Raw genomic sequence first — 25,402 nt, forward strand, 5'->3', positions numbered from 1 at the left:
CGTGATAAGTTCTATAATGGGGGAAGATATAAAATATATGTACGAGAGGACATAGGCAGTGGTACCCAACTCACTGATGACAGATAGGGAAGTGATTCTAGAAAGACGTGAGGTTTATGTAGAGACATGAAAAGTGAAATGGTGAATGTCACATGACAGTGGGGCTGGGGAGGCACTTACAGAAGAGGGTTCTAGGCATGGAAAACGGCATCTGCTAAGACCCAGAGAAAGATGGAAATGATGGATGCAGGGGGCTAAAAAAAATCCTATATCCTGCCTATAAAAATCCTAAAATCCTAAAATCCTAAAATCCTGCCTATAAAAATCCAAGACTTTTTTACATGAATATCCATAGTAGCCTTATTGTCCACAATCAAGAACTAAGAACCACTCAAATGCTCATCAACGGTGAATGGATGAACTAACCGTGGCATACTCATGCAATGGAATACTATCCAGCAACATAAAGGGAGAAACTATTGGTACCCACAACAACTTAGAGTGAATAAACAAAAGTCTGACACAAAAAAATGAACACTGCATAATTCCATCTATATAAAATTCTAGAAAATGAAAACTAAGCCACAGTGACAGAAAGCAGATGAGGGGTTGCCTGGGGACAGAGGTGAGGGGTAGGTAGGGATTATAAAAAAGCATGAGGAAACTTTCAGGGGTAATAGAATGTTCATTATTTTGATTGTGGTTAATTGCTTCAAGGGTGAATACATATGTCAAAATTTATTAAATTCTATACTTTAAACACATATAGTTTATTGTATGTCAACAATATCCCAACAGAGTTGTTTTAAAAAAAAAAGATGTCTCTGGTTGGCGATAAATTATTAGCTCTCCCTATTAATAAAGGACCTAACATATAGGGAGTGCTTAATGAATGCTGGGTATTAGTTTTACTGTTAGTGTTAAAATATTAGTATTAGTGTAATCCTACCTGCCACGGTCATAAAGGCAACAAGAATGAAGCTGGTTCTAACCTGCAGATAGGCTCAGACAGTAGATCTGGTGGGGTAGCTGGCTGAGGAGGCCAGGGCAGGGCGAAGATCCTGAGTGTTATTTTTGGCGGGGGGAGTGGACAGAACTGGGTTAAAATCCTAGCTCTGCCATTGACTAGCCCAACCCATATGTCACCTCCCCTCAGAAGCCTTACCTGATTCCTCCACTCAAAATTAGTTATCTCCTCTTCTGTGTTCCCTTAGCCATTTTGTGGACATCTCAATATAGTATTTCCCTTGTCACAGAACACAGCATCCTTAAATCAAACAGCCATTTTGTACCAAATTTTGATTAATCTTTGCAGACAGTAAGATAATGTTAGGCAAGATACTTCGGTGAAAAACAAAAAACTCTATTAAACGTGAAGTGGCGAGCAGTACTAAGGATGAATAAAAACCAGGAAAAATCATCTTTTTCTCCTTATCTGAAGAATATATACTTAAGTCTTTATTGTTTTCATTACAAAAACAATGGCTACTTGTTATAACATAGTTATAAATATTATAGAAACATTTAATATAAAAAATTTAAAAGGCCACTTGCTCTCACATTCTTAAGCGTGTAGGGGTATGAATCACTGCTCACACCACATTATCTCAATCCCTAACAAGAAGATGATGTTCCAAAGAAAACAGAAATAATCTGGAAAAAGGAGGCCTCAATTATTTTATGTGTAAGAAAACGAATGACTGTTAGTTATGACAAATAATTTAAGCAAATGTTACACGGAACTAATTTCAAATAATACATAGCACCTTTCTTGAGTTAATGACAGTGGAATTAGGAAAGCTTTTTCTAATTACTATCATCTGAAAATCTCACTGTTTTCAGTTCAATAAAAATCTTGAAGATAACATCACTATTTTCTAAACCTGGAGTCAAGCTTTTCAATACTTTTGGACAGAACTTCCCACAGGTTTATAGGTGAACCATTCCACTGAGAAACTGGCTGCATTCTTTTAGGAGATATTACAAGTCAATTCATTTTATTGATTTGACGATCGCAATGTTCTCAGAAGTCATTAGAATATAAAATTTTAACGTATAGAAGAAACCCTACATATTATTTAGTCTCGATTTTTTTATTTCAGAGATGGGGAAAGTAGGTTCTAGAGAGAGAATGATCTGACCAGACTCACACAGCAATTCGTGGCAATACTTGGTCTAAAACCCTAGATTCCTGATATCCAGTTTCAGCGCCTCTTCTCAATAAACTGCCTCCTTCAGAGAACAGGTTCCCCCCAACCTGAAACTTGAGCTAAGTGTTTTCTCACAGTGTTTCCCATCTTTGACTGGGAAATTGATTTAGATACAGCTGAACACCTATTCAAGCTTTGCTTTTTAAGATGAATGTAGTTACCACTGATGCACAATAAAGTAATAGCATAAGACAACAATCATTTTCTTTTGCTCACGGGGTTGCAGCCAAGAACCTGGGAAGGGCTGATCTGAATAGATGGCACTTGGAGTCTCTCATGCAGCTGCAGTCTAATACAGGCTGGAGCGGCTGCCATCTGATGGTCTACTGGGCACGTCCTTCAAGAGGGCTCACTCACGCGGGTGTCAGTTAGTGCAGAGATCTTCTGGAGGCTTAGCTGGGGCTGCTGGCCAGAGGATCTGCACGTGGCCTCTCCAGCATGCTCATGCTCATCTCAAATGCTCTCCCATGGTGCCTGGCTGCCCCCAGAGCAAAGGTGCTGAGTCATCCAGGCAGGAGGTGCTAAGCCTTTTCAGAATTCCGCAACATCACTTCTCCAAAGTAATGCACCCTCCTTCAACTGCTTCTATTACAAGGGTGTTACTAAGGCCTGCTTAGATACAAGGAAGGAGAGGGAATCTCCTTCTTGGTGTGAATAGTTTTAAAGAATTTGTAGACATGTCTTATAACTGCCACATGGTTGCAGAGAGAGAAATCTCAGGTAAGCTAGGAGATACAATATAAAGATAGAAGAATTGATCAGTCACTACACCCATCAGAGCAACTTTGGAAACAGAACATGCGCTCCTCTATTTGTTTATCATCCTAACACCCTACAAAGTGTAATTAAGAGTGATTAATTCATTTCTGCCTAGTTTCCAAGACAACAGGATTGACATTCGGGATAAAGTTCTAAAAAGGAGATGACCTAGAAGGCAAAATAATAATATTCAACTGGAGTTGCAAATCACGTGTTTCACATTTGAGTTAATGAAAGACAAAAGAGACCTTTTATCATTCCCCCAATGAGCCTGCTGAATTAAATTGTATGGAACTTCTCGGGAGAGTGGTAGCTCTGTCTTTTTAACTTGATTTGTACGGCACTCCATAGAGCCCAAACTGGAGGTCAGTGCTTAACAAATTTCAGATAGATGATTTAATTGGAACAGAGTAGTCCATAAATGTCTTAGTCCATGAAAACACCAAGGAGGCTGTAGTATAGATTTCTATGACCCCAAGAGTTGAAATGAACAAGGGAACATTTTCAAGCATTTGTGGTTTCAGAAATTGGAAAATTGGAACAACTGCTAATGGTACTGATAAGGGCCACAAACACCTTTTGACATTTCAAACTATATCAAGAAAAGAGAAAAAGATTGAAGGAAACAATCAGATATTCATTAGGGAATCAATTAGGATGCTGAATTTAAAAAACACTCCATTTCTGATGTCTGATGGTATTTAGAGGTAGGCTGGAAAATCTAATGGGTGTAGTCCAATATAAGAGAGGTATGAGTCCTCATACCATGAGGAGAGGAGCTATTTGTGGAAATCATGAAACGATTTCCCCTCTTCAAGGCCTCACCCTCAGGACTTCCTTGGTGGCACAGTGGTTGAGAATCCGCCTGCCAATGCAGGGGACACGGGTTTGAACCCTGGTCTGGGAAGATGCCACGTGCCACAGAGCAACTAAGCCCGTGCACCACAACTACTGAGCCTGCACTCTAGAGCCCGTGAGCCACAACTACTGATCTTGCATGCCACAACTACTGAAACCCGCACACCTAGAGCCCGTGCTCTGCAACAAGAGAAGCCACTGCAATGAGAAGCCCGCGTACCACAACGAAGAGTAGCTGCCGTTCGCCACAACTAGAGAAAGCCCGCATGCAGCAATGAAGACCCAATGCAGCCAAAAATAAATAAATAGCTTAAAAAAAATAACCTCACCCTTGCCAATAAAGATGTAAAATGTCTAGATTCCAGGAGGTTGATTTAAATTACTGTGAAAATAAATGATTTAACTTAGGGTTTGAAGGTTGTATAGCCCACCAACAAAAACCTTGAATTAAAAATCAATGGCATTTGTAATTCTTGTAATTCTTTTGCTGGATCATGGACATGATTGCTTTCTGAACTGGACTAGAAGAGGCAAGACGGCCTCAGTCACACTCTGGTACCTTGCTGCTGGCTGTGGGATGGGGCTCCGTGGCTCTCCTGTACTTGACCTTGGTGGTAGACAGAATAATGGTCCCCAAAAGACATCTATGTTCTAATCCTCAAAACCTGTGAATATGAATATGTTACCTTATAGGACAAAGGGAATTTGCAGATGTGATCAAGTTAAAGATCTTGAGATGGGAAGATTATCCTGGATTATGCACGTGGGCCCAATCTAATCACAAGAGTTATTATAAGAAGCGGGTAGGAGAGTCAGAATCAGAGAAGGTGATGTGACAAAGATACAGTGGTCACAGTGACGCAAGGAAGGGGTAACCAGCCAAGGAATGCAGGTGGCTTCTGGAAACTGGAAAAGGCTAGGAGATGAATTCTCCTCTAGGGCCTCCAGGAGGAATTCAACCCTGCTGACGCATTTTATATTTCTGACCTTGAGAATTATAAGACAATAGATTTCTGGGTTTTTTTTAGATCACTGAGTTTGTGGTAATCTGTTACAGCAGCAAGAGGAAACTAATACAGCCTCTTATCCTCTACCAGGTCTCAAGCAGTGTTTCCAGAAAGCCAGTGACATTGCACGCTTCTCAAGGTTCTCCTTGTGTGAAGCCCCATTTGCCAAAACATGTTACATGGCCAAGCCCAGAGTCAATGTGAGAAGGACTTTGACTTCACCTCTTGATGGGAAAAGTGGTAAAGTCTCATTGCTTATATATTGGGATGGGAGGAAATTGTGGCTCTTAAACAAATCTGTCACAGGGGGTACAGTATGTTCTATGTGAGTAGCTTAGCTTCTGCTTTGAAAATATTAACCCTTTGATTCAATCTCTTAGCCTGATGCTCAAAGTTTAGATCTTCACCTGTCAAATATTCCACAATGCCGAACTCAATCACCACCCGGTAGTTCAGCTTATGACTCTTTTTCTTTTCTGCCTCTAGCTGCCTTTCTCCTCTCAACTGTCTTCCTCTTCCTATTCTTTTCCTATTCTAGGAATACCTCCAAATGAACTTTACAGATTGCTGAGCCATTGGAACATCTGTGTTTTACTGAGTCTACAATGTTTTCAAGTCTTTCTTTCCCTTGGAGAAAGTTAGTATACATGCACTTTTATGTGGTAAATTGTTCCTGTGACTCGATCCTGGGATATTCATTTGCAAGAAATACAATGCTAACTGTCAAGGCCAAGCAGTAATTATTATTAGGCATTTTTTCCCTGTGTATTTCAACCTGAAGGATGCCTCCTTGTTGGAAGCATTTAAAAAGGCAGAAAGAAAACTCCTTCAATGTTCTTCAAATTTGCATTTTGCTTCATCTTTTAAGCCAGAAATAAAATACATTAGAACTGTCACATCATTAACAGAATGTGTGGGTAAACTTAAAATTTGCATTTAAACACATTCAAAAACAAAAATTTCTGCAGAACTTGCAAGTAGATCAGGGGAAGATGCCAGTGAAAAGAAAAGAGTACTTTCTTGCCAAAACTCATCAAATTTAAATTTATATATGTTTTAATTGTCACATTTGTTTATTTTTAAAGAGTATATTGGTCCAAAACAGAACTGCGAGTTTCTTGAATAATTTGTTGTTGTTATCAGTTTTCTGCACATGGGTTATATAAGTTTTACAAATTAGCTGATTTGGCTAACTGATAAAACTTTATGTGGGTTTCATCAATGTCAAAAGAAAGGCACTTTTCAGGTAAGGCATGTAGCCAGGGAGGGTTGGCCAACAAACCTTAGGAGAACACAACCTTAGAATAAATTTACTATAACCAGGGGCCTAAATCCTCAGGCTTACAAGTCCAGAAACCAGATTTTAGCTGTTTCTAATGATCCTAAACCTCTTATCGACTATCTTCCTTCCTGGTACTGGCGAGCTTGGCAGTTGAATCCAAAGGCCCTCCTGAGCACAGGATTTGAGCAAAGAAAAGTAGATTCTCTAGGGTCTCAATGCCATGATGAAGACTAATCAAATATGATTGACCCTTGATAACCTTCACCTGCCCAGGGACCTGTCAGGGTCTCCCAGATTCAGAAATGAGCTGCTGTTCCTACCCAAAGCTCCTTCTCTGATCCCCATGTTTCTAGATGGTACATTTCAATTTCTCCATGACTTCTTTCTCTAAATATGTCAATATTATTGATTAAGCTATAGTATAGTGAAGGATGCACCAATATGTACCAGGTGTCACCACCCTCCCTCCCTTCCTGAGCAACCGCTCGTTTGAAAACAATCCCTCTTTCCCACTAGATCCTGCTCCGCAGGGCCCTCCAGGCAGCCACTTCCAACCAGTTTGAATTGATACGCGAGACGAAGGCTAGTGTGTTCGCCACCTCTGGTGCAGAGGCTCTTTCTAAGGACCTAGGAGACTCCCTGTCTCTTCTCATTAGGTGCTTATTTTGTTTGACCATGAGTTGCCAAACTCTAGCTCTGTAATAATGACCAAGGCAATGGATTCATGTCCTCAGGACCAGTCAGTTTTGTCTCCTAAGCGTAACTGCACGTTTCCTCCACAAATGTGCTGTCACAAGGAAGACAAAGCTCGGTAAGTTAACACAGGTTCATGTCATTACGCAAATAATTTACCCTGTGTTTTCTCAAGGTCTGTTGTCCTCACGAGATCCTACGCTCCCGAGAAGGCCTGTGCCTATTCTGTTAACCCTTGTATCACCAGTGCTGACACACAGGAGCTCGGCGAACATTCTCATGACATATTTTTCATGATAATACTAATGGCAGGAGTGTTCCAAACTGTGTGTCAAAAGTAACTTTAGGAATCAGGGCTGTATTTCATTTCATTCAACAAAACTTTTCAATTTTTCCTTCTGTGAAACCACCAAGGTTTTGGTTGCTGACCTGCCTCCAAGCAGCTTCTAGTCTCGGTAAAGCGACGACACTTATATAATAACAATTTAAAAAATAAGACAGTATGTGGCCCAAATCCAAAATGTATAATAGAAGCAATAAACACAACAGGAAAAATATGGTGAGAAGGAAAAATGTTCTCTAAACTTCTTGAAGATTGAAACACATCACTTGTGTTCATACCGATACTATACACAAGATCTGGCATATTGCCTTATGTAAACCAAATGATCCATGAATGTTGTTTGAATAAACGAATGGATCAATGAATACTAAATAATTATAGTTTCACGCTATTTAGTTCTTTGCACATTGTCGGGGTTTAGTATGAACTTCATGCCCAGTACTACAATTGATTAAAGGTAACACAGTCTCTGAAGTTACCCCAGAGAAAGGGTAAGGGATTATTCTTGAGTCCACCGCTCTCTTGCGCCACATGTATAGTAAATCTGCACACAGCTTTTCTACCCTCCTAATAACTCTACCACTCACTCGCTTCTCTCTATCCCTTGCCACTATCTTGATGTGACTATCAGAAATGCCCACCTTAACTTGCTCCCCTTTGCCTCCTTCCAATCCATTCTCTAAATGCCACCAGAATGGCCTAAGAGCAGACATGATCAAGACACTGCTTTTGGGCTTCCCTGGTGGTGCAGTGGTTGAGAGTCCGCCTGCCGATGCAGGGGACACGGGTTCGTGCCCTGGTCCGGGAAGATCCCACATGCCGCGGAGCGGCTGGGCCCGTGAGCCATGGCCGCTGAGCCTGCGCGTCCGGAGCCTGTGCTCCGCAACGGGAGAGGCCACAACAGTGAGAGGCCCGCGTACCGCAAAAAAAAAAAAAAAAAAAAAAAAAGACACTGCCTTTTATATAACTTTTCATGGCTTCTCACTGATGCTAAACTCCTTGGTATGGCATACAAGGCCCTTCTTAATCTGGTACGCACCTACCTTACTCTTCCATTGTCATTGTCCCACTCTAAATTTCAGCCAGACAGCTTCTTAAGCCCCCAAGTGACAGCACTCTCTCCCATCTTAGTTGGGTTAGGGTCTTCTTATCTCTAGTTTAGACTCCAGCCGGGGATTTTTCTGCCCTGACTCTGCCTGGCTCTGCCTTGCTCACTCCCAGTCATCCCTGAGATCTCCCTTTAGTCTTCACTCCCGATAGAAAGTTCATCTGTGATGCTAACGTGTTCTGTATTCACCCTTATTGTAGCAACCATCACCTGTCTTAATTGTCTATTAACTGCCCACGTGTCTCTCATAACTGAACTAGTGGCCTGAATATGTCTTACTTAAGGTTGTATCCTTAGTGCTTAGCTCATGGTAGGAATTAAATACACATTTAAGGAAAGAGAAAAATGAATGAACAACCGCATGTGTGGCAGAGAACAGAAGTTATTTATTAGAAGTAGCCTTATCGACCTATGGCCTTACTCCCAGTAGAAGCTAAGAATCCTAATCCCAGGCATCTTTAGGACCTTCTTCAAACAGTTGCCAAAGCCACACTGCTGGGGATGCTGGGGAAAGTTAAAAAGACTTTTAGGCCACCTTAAACTAAGCAGCAGTCATCTTACAGATCTGCTTGCTGGAATCCAGAGGACAGCCCCAAAGCCACCCATCCCAGCAGTGCGCTTTTGAAGCTATAGGAGAACAGCACCGGGACTGCAATTAGAGTTGGAGGAGAGGAGGGGGAGACCGGGGTCAGCGGATCAGTCAATCATCAGGGCATCTTCTTCCCCACCCCCTCACCGCCAGCATCAGAGGGAGGCTACTTCAACGGCTCTTCCGATTTTAGGCGGTGCACTTCTGCCATCTAGTGGTTCCCTTACACTTTCCAAAGTGCCTTTAGAAGAAATGGATTTCAAGTGCTGAAAACCCAGCAAAGGCAAAACCGAACCAGGAAGGCAGACTTAAAAACCGTGCCCCAGTACCACCAAGATCTAACTAGAAAACCACAATGTTATTTCTGTTCCTTTGTCTTTTTGTGATCTTTTGAGAAGAGATCATCTTGACCGGTGTTCAGCGGAATACAAGGTTGAAGGCTGTTTCACAACCAAAGTCAAACTGACATCACATTTGTAACCAGCTTTTGTTTCACTGGGAAATGAGAAATGATTTTAGCCTATCATGGGCTGAATATGCTTTTTCCTCCTTCTCTCAAATGATTCTAAACATGCTGCAAACATTGCCTAGAAATCATTTTTCCCAACAGTGAACTAGAGAACTTTAAAACTGAAAGAAACAAAGCCAAGAACGTCTCTGTTACTTTGAGCACATAAATGTCAAAACAGCCAAAGATGACAGTGCTGAGATTTAACAAGGAAAACATTTCAGGGAGCAGGCCTGGCAATGGAGGAAATGCTCCTGGTTTCAGTCGCTGAGGGAAGCTGGTGCTCTTACTGTTTTTTCCTTCATGGTGCCCTTAAGGTAATTCATTAAAATATTAATAGTTTCCATTTGCTCTGGGGCAGTAAACTGGGACAGATCCAGCTATACAGAAGCACATCAACACGTGGGAGATACAGGTCTCATCTGCACACACTCTATGCCAGAGAAAATCGGTCCTTAAGTGATTCTGAAGACAACAGTGCAGCTGTCGGCCTAGAGTCACATAGAAGGGACTAGTCTTCACCACCAGCTGGAGAAAAACAGAATTTCCCAGGCAGAAAATAGATTTTTACATATACATAAAACTTACATCCCGGGGCTTCCCTGGTGGCGCAGTGGTTGAGAGTCCGGCTGCCGATGCAGGGGACGCGGGTTCGTGCCCCGGTCCGACAAGGTCCCACATGCCGCGGAGCGGCTGGGCCCGTGAGCCATGGCCGCTGAGCCTGCGCGTGCGGAGCCTGCGCTCCGCAGCGTGAGAGGCCACAACAGTGAAAGGCCCGCGAACCGCAAAAAAAAAAAAAAAAAAAAAAAAAAAAACTTACATCCTGCCTCAACAAAAAAACACCACCTAGAGCAGTGATGTGGGCAAAGATAAATGAACTACTGAGAGATAACTAAGACTGATTTAAGAATTGTTTTCCTCTTTCCCAATGCGCTCATTGTATGTATATCACAGCTTCCAATAGTGTAACATGACCTACAGCTGCAACTTACTAACAGCTGACTCACATTTACAAACCCCGCTTGGTCCTTTCAGGAGATTCCTGTCTCCTCTACACTCTGTGTTGAAACAAGTTTGCTGTTTCTTTAGGTAAAACATACAAAGAGGGGTGGGCCCTGCCTGAAAGATGCAAGAATCTGTAAATTGAGTTTAAGAAATAGACATGTTTCTGAGAAAAACATCAGCTAATCCAGGTGTTTGATATCATATAAAAGACTCAATTCACTTGCTCATTAAAAAAATTTAAATAAGCTGTGTTACCATGTTGACACAGCCCAGGTCAGAAAGAACTACCTTTAGGTTGGCAACTGCCTGAGGGATGATACTTTCATTTCCTATAAAAATCACTCTTTTGGAGCAAGCTGAATGTCTCCTTTCTCTAGGAAAGTCATTCAGCTAGGTAAGGATATACAATTACAGGACAGATTACCTACTTTATCTTTCTGGACAAAGAAAGATAATTGGTGATGTTCAGTTTTAAAAAGCACTCATATTCACAAACCACCTTAGAGGAAGTTTCATTTTTCAAAAGATAAATCAACCATTCATCTCAGGGGGCAAACATTCTTCCTCCTAAAGAGCAGTAGGTACTACTTGCCACTATAAGCAGGAAAGTCAAAAGGAAATTCCAGTAAGAATATAAAGACTGGATTAAGGTTTTCAGGGAAATGCAGAAGGAAGCAAAATACTGCTTAAATAACAAACTCCAAATTGGGAAAGCTTTAGGCTTCTCTGGCAGGTAATGAACAAGTGGCTTAAAGGATAGTTTTATTAACATGACGTTTTCAACTAACAGGCTGTCAGGCATGAGGTCTGAATTCCTTTTGCAACCATAGGGGGTGGACGTCAAAGAAACAATGATATTCTTCTGCTGAGACCGGCCACTCCCCCCTCCCCCCACGATACCCTTAAGGTTTCAGTCATAGGGCGCCCAGGCTCCAGGTCACACATGGCAGCTCACCGTGGTTAACCTAGTTAGGCCGATTTAGATTTGAATCCCAGTTCCATTACCTATTAGCTGTTTATCTTTGGTCAAAATACTGACATTTTCTGTGCCTGTTTTCCTTATTTGTAAGATAAAAATAATAATTATTAGGTTAGAAAATGCAATTTTTGTAAGCCAGAACTATCAAATGTCAGCAGTTTATTAGTTCTACCTAGGAAGTCACAACTTTCACGGACCCGGGAAGCAATGGAGAAAGCTGACTGTGACCTAGACCTTAATGTCCATTTCTAGCCAGCTAATGGGCAAATTGTGGAAAAAGTTTAATCAGGCAAGAAGGTCTCAACAAGACAGGTTCACAACCAGTTTATCTGTCAGGATCTTTGTCAGCTGTGTCCAAGAGCTATGGAAGTACACAAATACATGAATTTTTTAGTACCCTGCACTGGAAGGGTGAAAAAAAATTAGAGCATCTAAATAAGCAGGAATTATTTTGAGAACATCTTTTAGTAAACAGAGCGCTAGACTTGGAATAAAAATAGGTAAGAACCTTACTCTGCAGCAAACTAGCTGTGTGACCTTGACATGTGGTCTAATCGCTTTGATTTTCTGCTTCCTCTTCTATATGGATGGCAACAATAACTGAGGCTCCAAATGCCACACAGGTAATGATAGTAACTATCATTATTCAGTACTTATTATATGCCAGGCACCTTACACTAATTATCATATTAACTCCCCAAAACAATCCTATAAGGAAAGTACTGTTGCTAAAATTCCCAGTTCATACATGAGAAAACTGGAGCTCAAAAGCAGTAAGTTCAAGGCCACACAGAAATTAAAAGATAGAACAGAGATGTGACCCCCAGCAGTTTAATCCTAGAACTTACTTGCCTACCACATGCTTCACTGCTTTTAATCAGAAGACGTAAATGCTAGCCTGGGTTCTATTACTCATTTGCTTCGCTGGACCTTCATTTCTTCTTTAGTTCTAGCTAATGACTAGAATCAGGTTCCAAATGGTTTATCTCAAATACCCACCCTGATCACTTTTGTTAGAAGCTTCCAGGAGCACAGTGCTCAAAAAGATTGCAAAAGCCAAGTCTTGGTTCAGCGGGAAATAATGCTGTGATTAACTAGTGATGTCTGCCAAGGGCTGACAGGTGAGGCATGGAAGCACTTGTATTTGCTCTCCCTAGGGAAGACATAGGAATTTCTGGCTGTTCTGTTTCATTATTCTACCCTGCATCTTCTCTCAGTAGCTGCTTAGAGAGCAACCAAGGGTGGTCTAGTCAAACAAGGGCTACCTGATAGGACAGGGCTGTCTAACAGAACTTTCTGCCATGATGAAAATATCTGATACAATAGCTACTAGGCACACGTGGCTATTGAGTACTTGAAATCTAGCTGAGTAGATTATTTTTAATTAAATTTTGTTTAAATTAATAAAAACGTACATTTAAATAGACCCATGTCGCTAGTGGCCACAATACTGATGAGCGCACTTCTAGAACAAAGGTCTGCTGGCTGTGGATGGGTGTCATGGACATGAAAACTGAGGGGAATACACCCCGGAAGCTGAAAGTCGGGGAAAAGTCAAGTTTGATCAAAGGAGAGGCTGAGGAGGAATCTGGATGTCAAATCTGATAAGTGATGCCAAATGCAGAGGAAGGTATGGAGAACAAGCTACTGGGGAGGGATAGGAGGCAGGAGATGAATAGGCTGACTTCTCGCTTGTGTCAATCCTGGGCTAGGGGTTCCCTACTAATCCTGAAATGGGCGGGGCCTGGGCTTCGGTCATCTGAATGCCAATTGTCATTCTGTGCTTGGAGAACCATTTGCCCTAGTTTCCCTGCCCATTCCCAGCCATCCCTGAGAACGTCCCCAAATCCTCAGCATTCCTAACAGTCTTCCTAATGACCAAATTCTACCCACTGTTTATACGAAATAGTCCCAACTACAGAGTGTTACTGATACCAGGTGAATTGTTACCATGCTTAGTAGGAAGTTCAATAGTTTGAGCTCTTTGCTACTAAAACTCAAAGTGAATTCACTTAATCAAAATGAAGAATTAACACGGAAAGTACTGGAGCATCTCATACAAGTATTTAGTATTCAAGCTGCAGGAATGGATACGGCTAGGCTTCTACAGAAAGTGGGATTCAGTCAAGACTGTCTGCCTTTCATGTCAAGCTTTCTCGTTCTTCTCCTTCTGTACATTAGCTGCCCCTGCTTTGGCTTGTCACCTGGCAGGAAACACACCTGCCAAGAACTCCACCCAATAAGGAGACAGCCTACATCTTTCTCTGTGAAAATGACTCTACTACCCAAAGCAATGCACAGATTCAGTGCAATCCCTATCAAACTACCAATGGCATTTTTCACAGAACTGGAACATAAAGTTTCACAATTTGTATGGAAACACAAAAGACCCTGAATAGCCAAAGCAATCTTGAGAAAGAAAAATGGAGCTGGAGGAATCAGGCTCCCTGACTTCAGACTCTACTACAAAGCTACAGTAATCCAGATAACATGGTACTGGCACAAAAAAAGAAACATAGATCAATGGAACAGGATAGAAAGCCCAGAGATAAACCCACGCACATATGGACACCTTATCTTTGATAAAGGAGGCAAGAATATACAATGCAGAAAAGACAGCCTCTTCAATAAGTGGTGCTGGGAAAACTGGACAGCTACATGTAAAAGAATGAAATTAGAACACTCCCTAATGCCATACACAAAAATAAACTCAGAATGGATTAAAGACCTAAATGTAAGGCCAGACACTATCAAACTCTTAGAGGAAAACATAGGCAGAACACTCCATGACATAAATCACAGCAAGACCCTTTCTGACCCACCTCCTAATGAAATGGAAATAAAAACAAAAATAAACAGTTGGGACCTAATGAAACTTAAAAGCTTTTGCACAGCAAAGGAAACCATAAGCAAGACGAAAAGACAGCCCTCAGAATGGGAGAAAATATTTGCAAATGAAGCAACTGACAAAGGATTAATCTCCAAAACATACAAGCAGCTCATGCAGCTCAACATCAAAAAAACAAACAATCCAATCGAAAAATGGGCAGAAGATGTAAATAGACATTTCTCCAGAGAAGATGTACAGATTGCCAACAAACACATGAAAGGATGCTCAACATCACTAACCATTAGAGAAATGCAAATCAAAACTACAATGAGGTATCACACCATACCAGTCAGAATGGCCATCATCAAAAAATCTACAAACAATAAATGCTGGAGAGGGTGTGGAGAAAAGGAACCCTCTTGCACTGTTGGTGGGAATGTAAACTGATACAGCCACTATGGAAAATAGTATGGAGGTTCCTTAAAAATCGAAAAACAGAACTACCATATGACCCAGCAATCCCACTACTGGGCATATAACCTGAGAAAACCGTAATTCAAAAAGAGTCATGTACCACAATGTTCATTGCAGCGCTATTTACAATAACCAGGACATGGAAGCAACCTAAGCGTCTATCAACAGATGAATGGATAAAGAAGATGTGGCACATATATACAATGAAATATTACTCAGCCATAAAAAGAAACGAAATTGAGTTATTTGTAGTGAGGTGAATGGACCTAGAGTCTGTCATACAGAGTGAAGTAAGTCAGAAAGAGAAAAACAAATACCGTATGCTAACACATATATATGGAATCTAAAAAAAAAAAAAGGTTCTGATGAACCTAGGAGCAGGACAAGAATAAAGACACAGATGTAGAGAATGGACTTGAGGACACGGGGAGGGGGAAGGGTAAGCTGGGACAAAGTGAGATAGCGGCATGGACATATATACACTACCAAATGTAAAATAGATAGCTTGTGGGAAGCAGCTGCAGCGCATGGGGAGATCAGCTCAGCTCGGTGCTTTGTGACCACCTAGAGGGGTGGGATAGGGAGGGTGGGAGGGAGATGCAAAGAGGGAGGAGATATGGGGATATATGTATACATATAGCTGATTCACGGTTGTTATACAGCAGAAACTAACACACCATTGTAAAGCAATTATACTCCAATTAAGATGTTAAAAGAAAAAGAAAGCATTAGAGGAAAGAACATGAAATATATCTATATATATATATCAGGGAAGGAACTCTGACCCATCCTGGGTCCAGTGCTGCCCGTGAAGCTATACTGGAGATGAGAGAGGGGCAGGATCATGACTGAATAGGGCATTCCTACTGAAAATCGCAAGGTTGGAAGCAGGGAGAAAGGACAGCTCCAAGAAAAGGGACAGTGGTGGTGCTGTCCCAGGAAAAAAGGAAAGGGAAGCTAGGAGAACAAAACAGTAAATTTTCATGGAGGAAACAGTGTGATGACATAACACAGACAGCACATACTCATCAGTAAAGACATTTTTTTTTCTTATAAAGCGGATCAAGCATGGTATGGAACTTTGCCATCTGCAAAACCAGGATGATTTTTCCCCCTTATTAAGAATCAAAAGGAAAGTAATCCAGATGCTTTAATTACTTTGATTGGAGGTGAAGGAGAGCCTTGCTTTTAAATGAACATTGTATTTATCCATTCATTGTAACAGGAAATTGAAGAGACCCTTTGGTTTTATATGTGATTATCTCAATACCTATTGAATAAAAAAGTTTTACCTCCTTAGCCGTGAAGTATATAAGGATAATGATGGATCATTCTGAGTATTATTTCCTTATTTCTGGTTCTAATCACTATATTTAATAAGGAAGAGCCAGGTTCAATAAAGGATGCATCTGGCTTCAAATGAGTAATCTATTTTTATAGAACTCACATGGTGGCAATTTCTCTGGGAAACTAGACAAGACATCGTGAATCACAACTCCCTGCACACACTCCCCAGCCCTCCCCACCAGCTTTGCCTTTGCTCATCAGCTTCAATTGACTGTCTTGGGGCATTTTGACAAAGGTGCATCCTTTGTCTCTCACATCCTGAATTAATGCTGTAGGTAATTAGCTTTGGGCTCTGAGGTCTCTTTCATCTGCATGCAAGTCAATGAAAAGATTTTCCTTTCCTGTTTGAAATATGAAGCTCTTCCTTTCATTCCCTCTTTGACTCTCCTTGTGGTTACTTTAATGAGGATGTCAAATTGTATCATACTGCAGGGAGCTGAACTTTTTGAGATGGTTCCAGGACAGACGTTTCTTGAGTTGTGGGGGACCATTTTTCTTTGTAATGTCATTTCCAATTCCTCTGGGCAGGAGATGAACTAGTCTTGTGCATTAACCACCAGGAGTGAGGCTGTATGACAGGCTGCAGAGGCCTGGATCTGGATGAAAATGTGGAATCAGTAGAAGACAAACAAAGGTGCACGCCAAGATGCACAGAGCTGGCTTGAATCACTGAGGACATCTCTTGGAAAAGGAATACAAGCAAAAATAATATGAAAATCCTGTGAATTCAGTTGCCAGGGCATTTTGGCTACTTACAAATATGCATGTGTCTTATTTATTGCTGTATCTCCAGGGACTGGAAAAGGGACTGCAAATACCTGGCACGTCTGCTGCCGCTACTGCTATTCCTTCATCCCTAGCTGACACCACTAATCACTCATGACACTTCCCTGCTGAGCCCACATGTAGATGCAGCCTGCTCCAGGCAGCAACCGCCAATTGATCAGAGCTGGCGCACAAGGTGGAATCTACTTGCAATCCCTGCAATGGTCCAGAACGTTGTAAGTGTTTAATAAACACTTGTTGAATGCACAAATAAGTTAAGTCATGTTTCTAGAGATTATGTCACTTCACTGCTCCCCTCCTCCCTTGTATTTCTTTTTATTTATTAGTGTTTTCTCAGATGGAGTCCAAAGAGTCAGACCCAATATGGTTCTTTAATTTAGATGCATCATATTACCCGCCAATTTTATCTAAAGCAGGGATAAAAATATGTGGCCCCTCAAGCTGGGTTTATCCTAGCATCCAGGCACATTTGGACACATCTAGAGGACTGGTGAAGTGGGTCTGAGAATTGCAACCCAAAGCATGAGATCTGAATAGTATATGAGTTTGGATCTAAGGCAACTAGTCAGAATAGAAGGGAGGTAAGACCATGAATATTGAATTTGTCACTCAGGTCCCATGCCAACTTCTAAGGGCAAGAGGGCTACAGTGGAAGATCCAGTAAAAACTACAAAAAGTTAATTCGATAAAGTAATCATGATACGGTGCAAGTATCAAGCACTGGGGGCACGGGGCATTAATGGGAAATGCCACCCTTATCAACATGGTCAGCAAGGCTCCTTGGCAGGGTGGGTGTGAAGAGCAGAGATTAGCAGCAGCTATTTTGATACCTTCCATCCTTTTCGCTTAGCTGCTGCTTTGGGATGGGCTCTACTGGGAGATGTCACCACAGGAAGCTAGAGTAGGACACAAGAGGCAAGTAAATGGCAGACCTCACAGGACACAGAAGAGAACAAGGTTAATCACTCACAAGTGAAACGCCAGTTGGGGACTCACAGAAGTACCTAGGAGAAATACTGGGGTCATGTTCAGGAATTTCTGCCAAGCATTTGGGGAGGGCTGAGAAGAAATGCTATTGTATTCGTGTGCTTTATCTTATAAGGATGGAGCAATTCAGGGTGCAGGTGTTTTGAAGATTTTACTAACTCAAGGACATTCAACCTAAAGGACTACCAGTGAAACACACATCTCCACAAAGTATATTTCAAAAGAGGAATAGTATTTTCTTCATAGCAGCTTGATCATCAAAACGTACTAATTTAATACACGAAGGCATACAGCATTTGGCTTGCTACAAAGGGAACACGACAGAATTCAGCCTCAGCCCTCCAGGAGTGTGTACAAATTCAGAACACCTGTACACACCGTAACAGCCAAATAAAAACCTCAAAGCAATGCACGGACTGTTGGTGCAACATTTCTGTCACATATAGGACATTTTGCTAAGAGGATTGCAAGCTGCTTTTAAGCACATGAATATATTATCCATTTTCTTGACAAAAATAAAAGCTCAGAAATTCAAAATGACAGCAGCCAGGTCTGTATGGCTGTAGGGGAATCAAAGCAGTCTAGAAAATTTGATTAACTCAATTTGCCCCAGTTCCTTAGGGAAGCTTCAGAAATCAAAATGACTATTTAATAGTCCAAGTAGTAAATTTGAATTGAAAAGACCTCTCTCACCTTTCTGAGCTTGTTTTTGAGATACAATCTTACCTGAAGGGTCAGAGCCAACAGAAGAAGAGACATAATAGCATTATTGAACCTCCAAAATACAAAGTTTCTATCACCTCTGAAACTGCACCCTGGCCAAAATCAGAAAGCAATAAAATCAAGGATTTGGAGAGGAAACTTGGATGTCCTTGGATTAGCCCAAATCCTCCTTGAATTCTCTGAAGAATGAAATCAGGTGAGCCAGCGTGGCATAAAGCAGTTCTCAACGTTACTGTCCATCAGGATTAACTGAAGAGCTTGTTATAATAGGATTTCTAGACCCCACCCCCAGAGTTTCTGATTAGTAGGTTTGGACTAGGGACCAACATTTGTCATTTCTGAGAAATTCTCAGGTGATGCTCACAGTGGAACACAGTTTGAATGCCACCTGTGAAAAGACTGATTACTACTGTCTGAATCAGTCATTTCACCGGGTTTGTAAAATGATGACTTTCTAATTTTATCCTTTGGTTTGTATTTATTTGTGGAAATTATTCTGTGTAGAAGAACTTTCCTTTATCCATGAAAGCTACGTGTTAACTTCTGAAATACACCTCAAACCAGAAAGGCAAGGTAATTGTTTGATGCTCTTCCTCTGATTATTAAATTTCATAGTAATAATTAGCATGTAGCCATCTCCAGTGGCGTCAAATGAGTTCTGACTCTCTCCAAAGTCACCGCTCAGGCAAGTCGTTCCTCTCCATGGGGCAGAGGCTAGGAGTGTTTACACTAATGGATATCCCTCAGTACTTCTACCAGGAAATAAGAGTCTTCTCCCTTAGCTCTTTCTTTTTTTTTCTCTCTCTAACCTCCTTACCATTTATTGATAGATTAGCAAATGCAAGTGGATTACCAATTTTCTTGATCTTCTAAACAAATAGCTTTGTGTTTTATTACTAGACCTAATATATTTTTTCTGTTTTGTTATAAATTTCTGCTTTTATCATTTTAAATTTCTTCCATCTACTTTGTTTAACTGCCATTCATTTTCTGGCTTTTGGGTTATATGTTTAATATATTTTATTTTTTGTTGATTTTGGTATTTGATGCTATGAAATTTTCTCTTACTGCTTATTGTAGGTGTATCTATTCCACAGGCACTGATAAGCTGGTTTCTATGAATTTTGTTTTCTAGAAATTCTTCATTTCTTTTTCCTTTCCCCTTCAATCCCCAGTGAATTACTTCGATAAAATAAATGAACCATGCAAAAAATAATTTTATTTGCCCCTATAATTTTTGCTTTAATCAATCATTTATCTTTTAACGTAATTATGAAAAAAATATATATCCTTTTATTTTCTCACCCGCCTTTACCATTCAGGGTACTTTTTCCCCTTCATATAGATCTACTTTACCATTTGGTGTCATTTCCTTTCATCTTGAAAACCTTCTTTTAACACTCCTTTTAGGGAAGATGTTATACCAATAAATAATCTCATGTTTTTGTTTAGATGAAAATATCTATTTCTCTTTCATTTTTGCAGGATAGTTTGGTATATAGAGTTCTGACTGACGCTTTTTGTCTCTCAACACTGAATATGTTATTCTAATGTCTTCTGGCCTCCTTTGTTTCTGATAAGTCATCTATTAATCACATGGTTGTTCCTCTGTAGGTAACTGTAATATCAAGCTATTCTTTTTACCTTTTACTTTCAGCAGTTTGATGATAAAGTAATTCAGTATAATTTGTGTTGTGGTGAGCTTATTGGCTATGTAAATTTAGAAAATTTGGAGAAGTTTAGAGTCATTAATTCTTCAAATATCTCTCTGCCCCTTTCTCTCCACTCTTGCTGGAATCCAATTACATATATGTTGGAATGCCTGATATTGTCCCACAGATTTCTGAAGCTGTGTTATTTTTCTTCCTTTTTTTTTCTCAGTTTTTCAAATCAGATAATGTCTACTGATTTATCTTCAAATTCATTGACATTTTTTGCTATCTCCAAACCACTCTTGAGACCACCTAGTGAATTTTTCATTTAATTTAATTTTTTTTCAGGTCTAGAATTTCCATTCGGTTCTTCTTATAGTTTCTATTTCTCTGTTGAAATTTCCTGCCTTTTCAATCAAGACTATATTTTCCTTTAATTCTTTGATCCTGTTTTCTTTTAATTATTCAAACATATTTAAAACAGGTGCTTTAATCTTCACTACATCCAACAAGGGCCCTGTCGAAGTCTATTTCTGCAGACTGCCTTTTTTTCTAGGTATGGGTCACCCTTCCCTATTTCTTTATATGGTTACTAATTTTAGTTGAAAACTATCTTTTATGGAATACCTTAAAGCAACTCTGAATTCTGGTATGAGTTTCTGAGGAGTTTGGTATTTTGTTTTAATAAAAAATTAATTTGTCTGGACTCAAACTACAAAGTCTCTAATCACCCATAAAATGCTCTTTTAGTAGTAGATTTGTGATTTATTTCATTTCAGGAAAGATTTTTTTGACATACTGTTGTAAATATTTGCTCTGTACCAATGATTTTTTTTTTTTTTTTGCTCATTTGGGATCTTCAATTGCACGTACGTTGGCTCTAATTCTGCCTATTTTTCACATTTTCTTGAATAGCCTTTTTTTTTAACATCTTTATTGGAGTATAATTGCTTTACAATGGTGTGTTAGTTTCTGCTTTATAACAAAGGGAATCAGTTATACATATACATATGTTCCCATATCTCTTCCCTCTTGCATCTCCCTCCCTGCCACCCTCCCTATCCCACCCCTCTAGGTGGTCACAAAAACCGAGCTGATCTCCCTGTGCTATGCGGCTGCTTCCCACTAGCTATCTATTTTACATTTGGTAGTATATATATGTCCATGCCACTATCTCACTTTGTCACAGCTTACCCTTCCCCCTCCCCATATCCTCAAGTCCATTCTCTAGTAAGTCTATGTCTTTATTCCCGTCTTGCCCCTAGGTTCTTCATGACCATTTTTTTTTCTTAGATTCCATATATATGTGTTAGCATACGGTATTTGTTTTTCTCTTTCTGACTTACTTCACTCTGTATGACAGACTCTAGGTCCATCCACCTCACCACAAATAACTCAATTTCGTTTCTTTTTATGGCTGAGTAATATTCCATTGTATATATGTGCCACGTCTTCTTTATCCATTCATCTGTTGATGGACACTTAGGTTGCTTCCATGTCCTGGCTATTGTAAATAGAGCTGCAATGAACATTTGAATAGCTTTTTGTCTCTATTTCTACTTCATAATTTTCACTTGTACTCCCCTGAACATATATTTCCCACATTAAGCTTTCTATAATGTCTACTTGCTTTTGTATTCCTTCTAATTCAGTCTTTATTTTCCGAAAGAGTTCACATTTAATTTATTCCATCTCTTTTTTTTTAATCTCTTTCTGCTGTCCAACTACCTCATTTCTGAAATGCTTTAAGTCTTGTTTGTTATTCTTACACTGTTTTAGTCATATTCTAAATTTCTTTTTATTGAATTTGAAATATCTGTTTTCAATTTTAATCTTTGTTGCAGACAAAACTGTGTGTTTTTTCCCAATGTTTTTATTTCCATGGAGGTTTGTGGCTCATTTTCAGCTTTTATCTTATAATACCTTTGCATAACTCTTTCTTTCTCCTTGTTTAAATAAGACTATTCGGAGGAAGTTCCTTTGTAGAAGTTGAAGGTAGGCCAGGGAAGCATTCTCAGATTCACAGCTCAAGGGATCCCTCTTCTATGGTTACAGGGGAGTATTTTAAAAGTGGCGTTTTTTTCAATCTACTTCTCGGCCTCTCTGAGCTAAGCCTGATTCAGCAAAGCTTCCTATTTCTGTCATCTTCTTTTCTAAAGCTCTATGGACTTTGCTTTCCAAAGTGTTATCCTCACCTGTATCTGCTTTTACAGTTCTTTTCTGGTCTATGCCCTTTGGATCTCTTCCTGTCTCACTAGTATTTGAATCTGCGTTATCAATGGGATCAACAGTGTTCCCACCTTAGGCAACCTGAATTTGGTTCCAAGTAGGTTTTATCAACATAGGTCTGTATCCCACTGATAGGATGTTCTGGGATTCTTGAGGCAGGGGCTGCTACAGCACTGTTTGAATTTCCTGTAGTTTCTATAATAGTTTCCCACAGTAATTTTGCACTTACCCATGCAAAAAGGAACCCTATGAAGACTGCTCTAATTTTTTCCCAGTTGTGTTCAGACTTATTTACTTAGGTTTTTACTCACTATGCAGTTTTCACCTTTGGGAATACACTGACAATTTCTGTTTCATGGCCATGGGCTCCTTCCAGGCTGCTCTTTCTCTGTCACTAATGCTGCAGAGCTGCTGGTCCCTAAAGGCACTGATCTTTTGGATTGAAAATTAACTTATTTGTTGAGAAACAGTCAGGAAAGTTTGCAACTAGATCCTATCACATAGAATTTTCCGAGGCAAGTCACAGGACATGCATAGGACAGGGAAAAAGCCTCTGAACATTCAAATGAGCTTACATTTCTTTATGTAAAATCCTATCCAATTATCAGGGTCCAGTGCAAATGTTCCTTCAGGAAATCTTCCTTGAATCTTGTGATTCCCGTCCACCTAACCTCCTTTTATTTATTCTCATGGTATATACTTTTATTTACCGGTTTGCCTACCTTTATTATGGATGTTTTCATGTTTTATTATAATCTTTTTATTTATATAACTATTCCTGAGTAGATTTCAAGATACTCCAAGACATGTATATATTCTAATGTTTTTTCATATCCCCAAAGCCTACTAGGCATCCAAGTTATCTCATTAAATTTATTATCAAATATTTATGAGTACTTGCTATGGATCAGGCACTGCTATAGATGCTGAAAATTCAAAAATTGATAAAAAAATTTATCTATTTGACAAACCTGGAGAAGGTACTATCTTCTCCTAAAGTTTCTACTAAGATGCAAGAAAAAAAGATTGTCCTTGTGCTCTGTCTGTCGACTGTGGCAGCCAAGACTGAATGGGGAAAGAAAGGGGGAAATCATGATAACACAGGGAAAAACAAAGAGAGGGAATTTTTGCAACTCAGAAATAAACTTGTAAACAGTGAAGAGCCTTTTTCCCTCCAAAAAAGAATAGAAAAATTGAGTTTAAACAAAAGCGAGTTGGAGTAGAGATGAAGATCACAGAGTAGGAAGACATGAGCTCACCCCCCCTCCAGGAACACATCAAAAATACATCTACATGTCGAGCAATTCTGACTGAAAACTAACTGGAGACTGCCAGAAAGACTCTCCTACAACCAAGCCTGTAAAAAAATATACAAACGGAGTCAGGTAGGAAGGGCAGAGAATTGATCAGGTAGAGACCCGAACCCCTAGGAGGGAACACAGAAGAGGAGAGGAATTACACAGGCTCTGAGATCTTCCCTGGGGAGTTAGCGGTTTGAGCCTCATAGGAGGTGCTCCAGGCCTGGGGTCCAACTCCAGGAAGGGAAGTCTCCTTAGCTGGTTTTAAAACCAGTGTGACTAACAGGAGGGCTGTAAGAAACATAGACTCTACTCGTAAATGGTGTGCACACACTTGCTTACTCCTGAAACAAGGCAGAGGAAGCAGATTGAAACTGCTAGGGATTCTGGTCAGTATCATGACTTCCCAGCACACGCCCCAGTCAGAGACAAGCACCCACTCTGTCCTTGCTTATTCTGTGGAGAAGCTCCATCTGAAAGCAGCAGAAGACACTTTCTTCTCAACTGCACATGGAATATTCTCCAGGATAGATCACATCTTGGGTCACAAATCGAGCCTTGGTAAATTTCAGAAAATTGAAATCGTATCAAGCATCTTTTCCAACCATAACACTATGAGAGTAGAAATCAATTACAGGAAAAAAACTGTAAAAAGCACAAACACATGGAAGCTAAACAATACGCTACTAAATAACCAATGAATCACTGAAGAAATCAAAGAGGATATTAAAAAATACTTAGAAAAAAATGACAATGAAAACATGACGACCCAAAACCTATGGGATGCAGCAAAAGTAGTTCTAAGAGGGAAGTTTATAGCAATACAATCCTACCTCAAGAAATAAGAAAAATCTCAAATAAACAACCTAACCTTACATCTAAAGCAACCAGAGAAAGAAAAACAAAATCCAAAGTTAGTAGAAGGAAAGATATGATAAAGATCAGAGCAGAAATAAATGAAATAGAAATGAAGGAAACGATAGGAAAGATCAATGAAACTAAAAGCTGGTTCTTTGAGAAGATAAACAAAATTGATAAACCTTTAGCCAGACTCATCAAGAAAAAATGGGAGAAGACTCAAATCAATAAAGTTAGAAATGAAAAAGAAGAAGTTACAACTGACACCACAGAAATACCACGGATCATAAGAGACTACTACAAGCAACACTATGCCAATAAAATGGACAACCTGGAAGAAATGGACAAATTCTTAGAAAGGTACAACCTTCCCAGACTGAACCAGGAAGAAATAGAAAATATGAACAGACCAACCACAAGTAATAAAATTGAAACTGTGATTAAAATCTTCCAACAAACAAAAGTCCAGGACCAAATGGCTTCACAGGTGAATTCTATCAAACATTTAGAGAAGAGCTAACACCTATCCTTCTCAAACTCTTCCAAAAAATTGCAGAGAGAGGAACACTCCCAAGCTCATTCTACGAGGCCACCATCACACTGGTACCAAAACCAAAGATATCACAAAAAAGAAAATTACAGGCCAATATCACTGATGAGCATAGATGCAAAGATCCTCAACAAAATACTAGCAAACAGAATCCAACAACACATTAAAAGGATCAAACACCATGATCAGGTGGGATTTATCCCAGGGATGCAAGGATTCTTCTGTAAATGCAAATCAATCAATGTGATACACCATATAACAAATTGAAAAGTAAAAACCATATGATCACCTCAATAGATGCAGAAAAGCTTTTGACAAAATTCAACA

The 25,402-nt window shown here is 39.9% G+C and overlaps 1 non-coding gene across 1 annotated transcript; it reads left to right on the plus strand.

Annotated features, from left to right (window-relative positions):
• The first annotated feature begins 23,321 nt into the window (after positions 1-23,321).
• Positions 23,322-23,454, plus strand: LOC115863432 (small nucleolar RNA SNORA31). The gene has a single exon (XR_004043549.1). It is a non-coding gene; the product is annotated as a small nucleolar RNA SNORA31 (small nucleolar RNA).
• Positions 23,455-25,402: the final 1,948 nt, after the last annotated feature.

This window comes from Globicephala melas, chromosome 17 (genome assembly GCF_963455315.2).
Source record: "Globicephala melas chromosome 17, mGloMel1.2, whole genome shotgun sequence".
In the NCBI taxonomy this organism is placed as follows: domain Eukaryota; kingdom Metazoa; phylum Chordata; class Mammalia; order Artiodactyla; family Delphinidae; genus Globicephala; species Globicephala melas.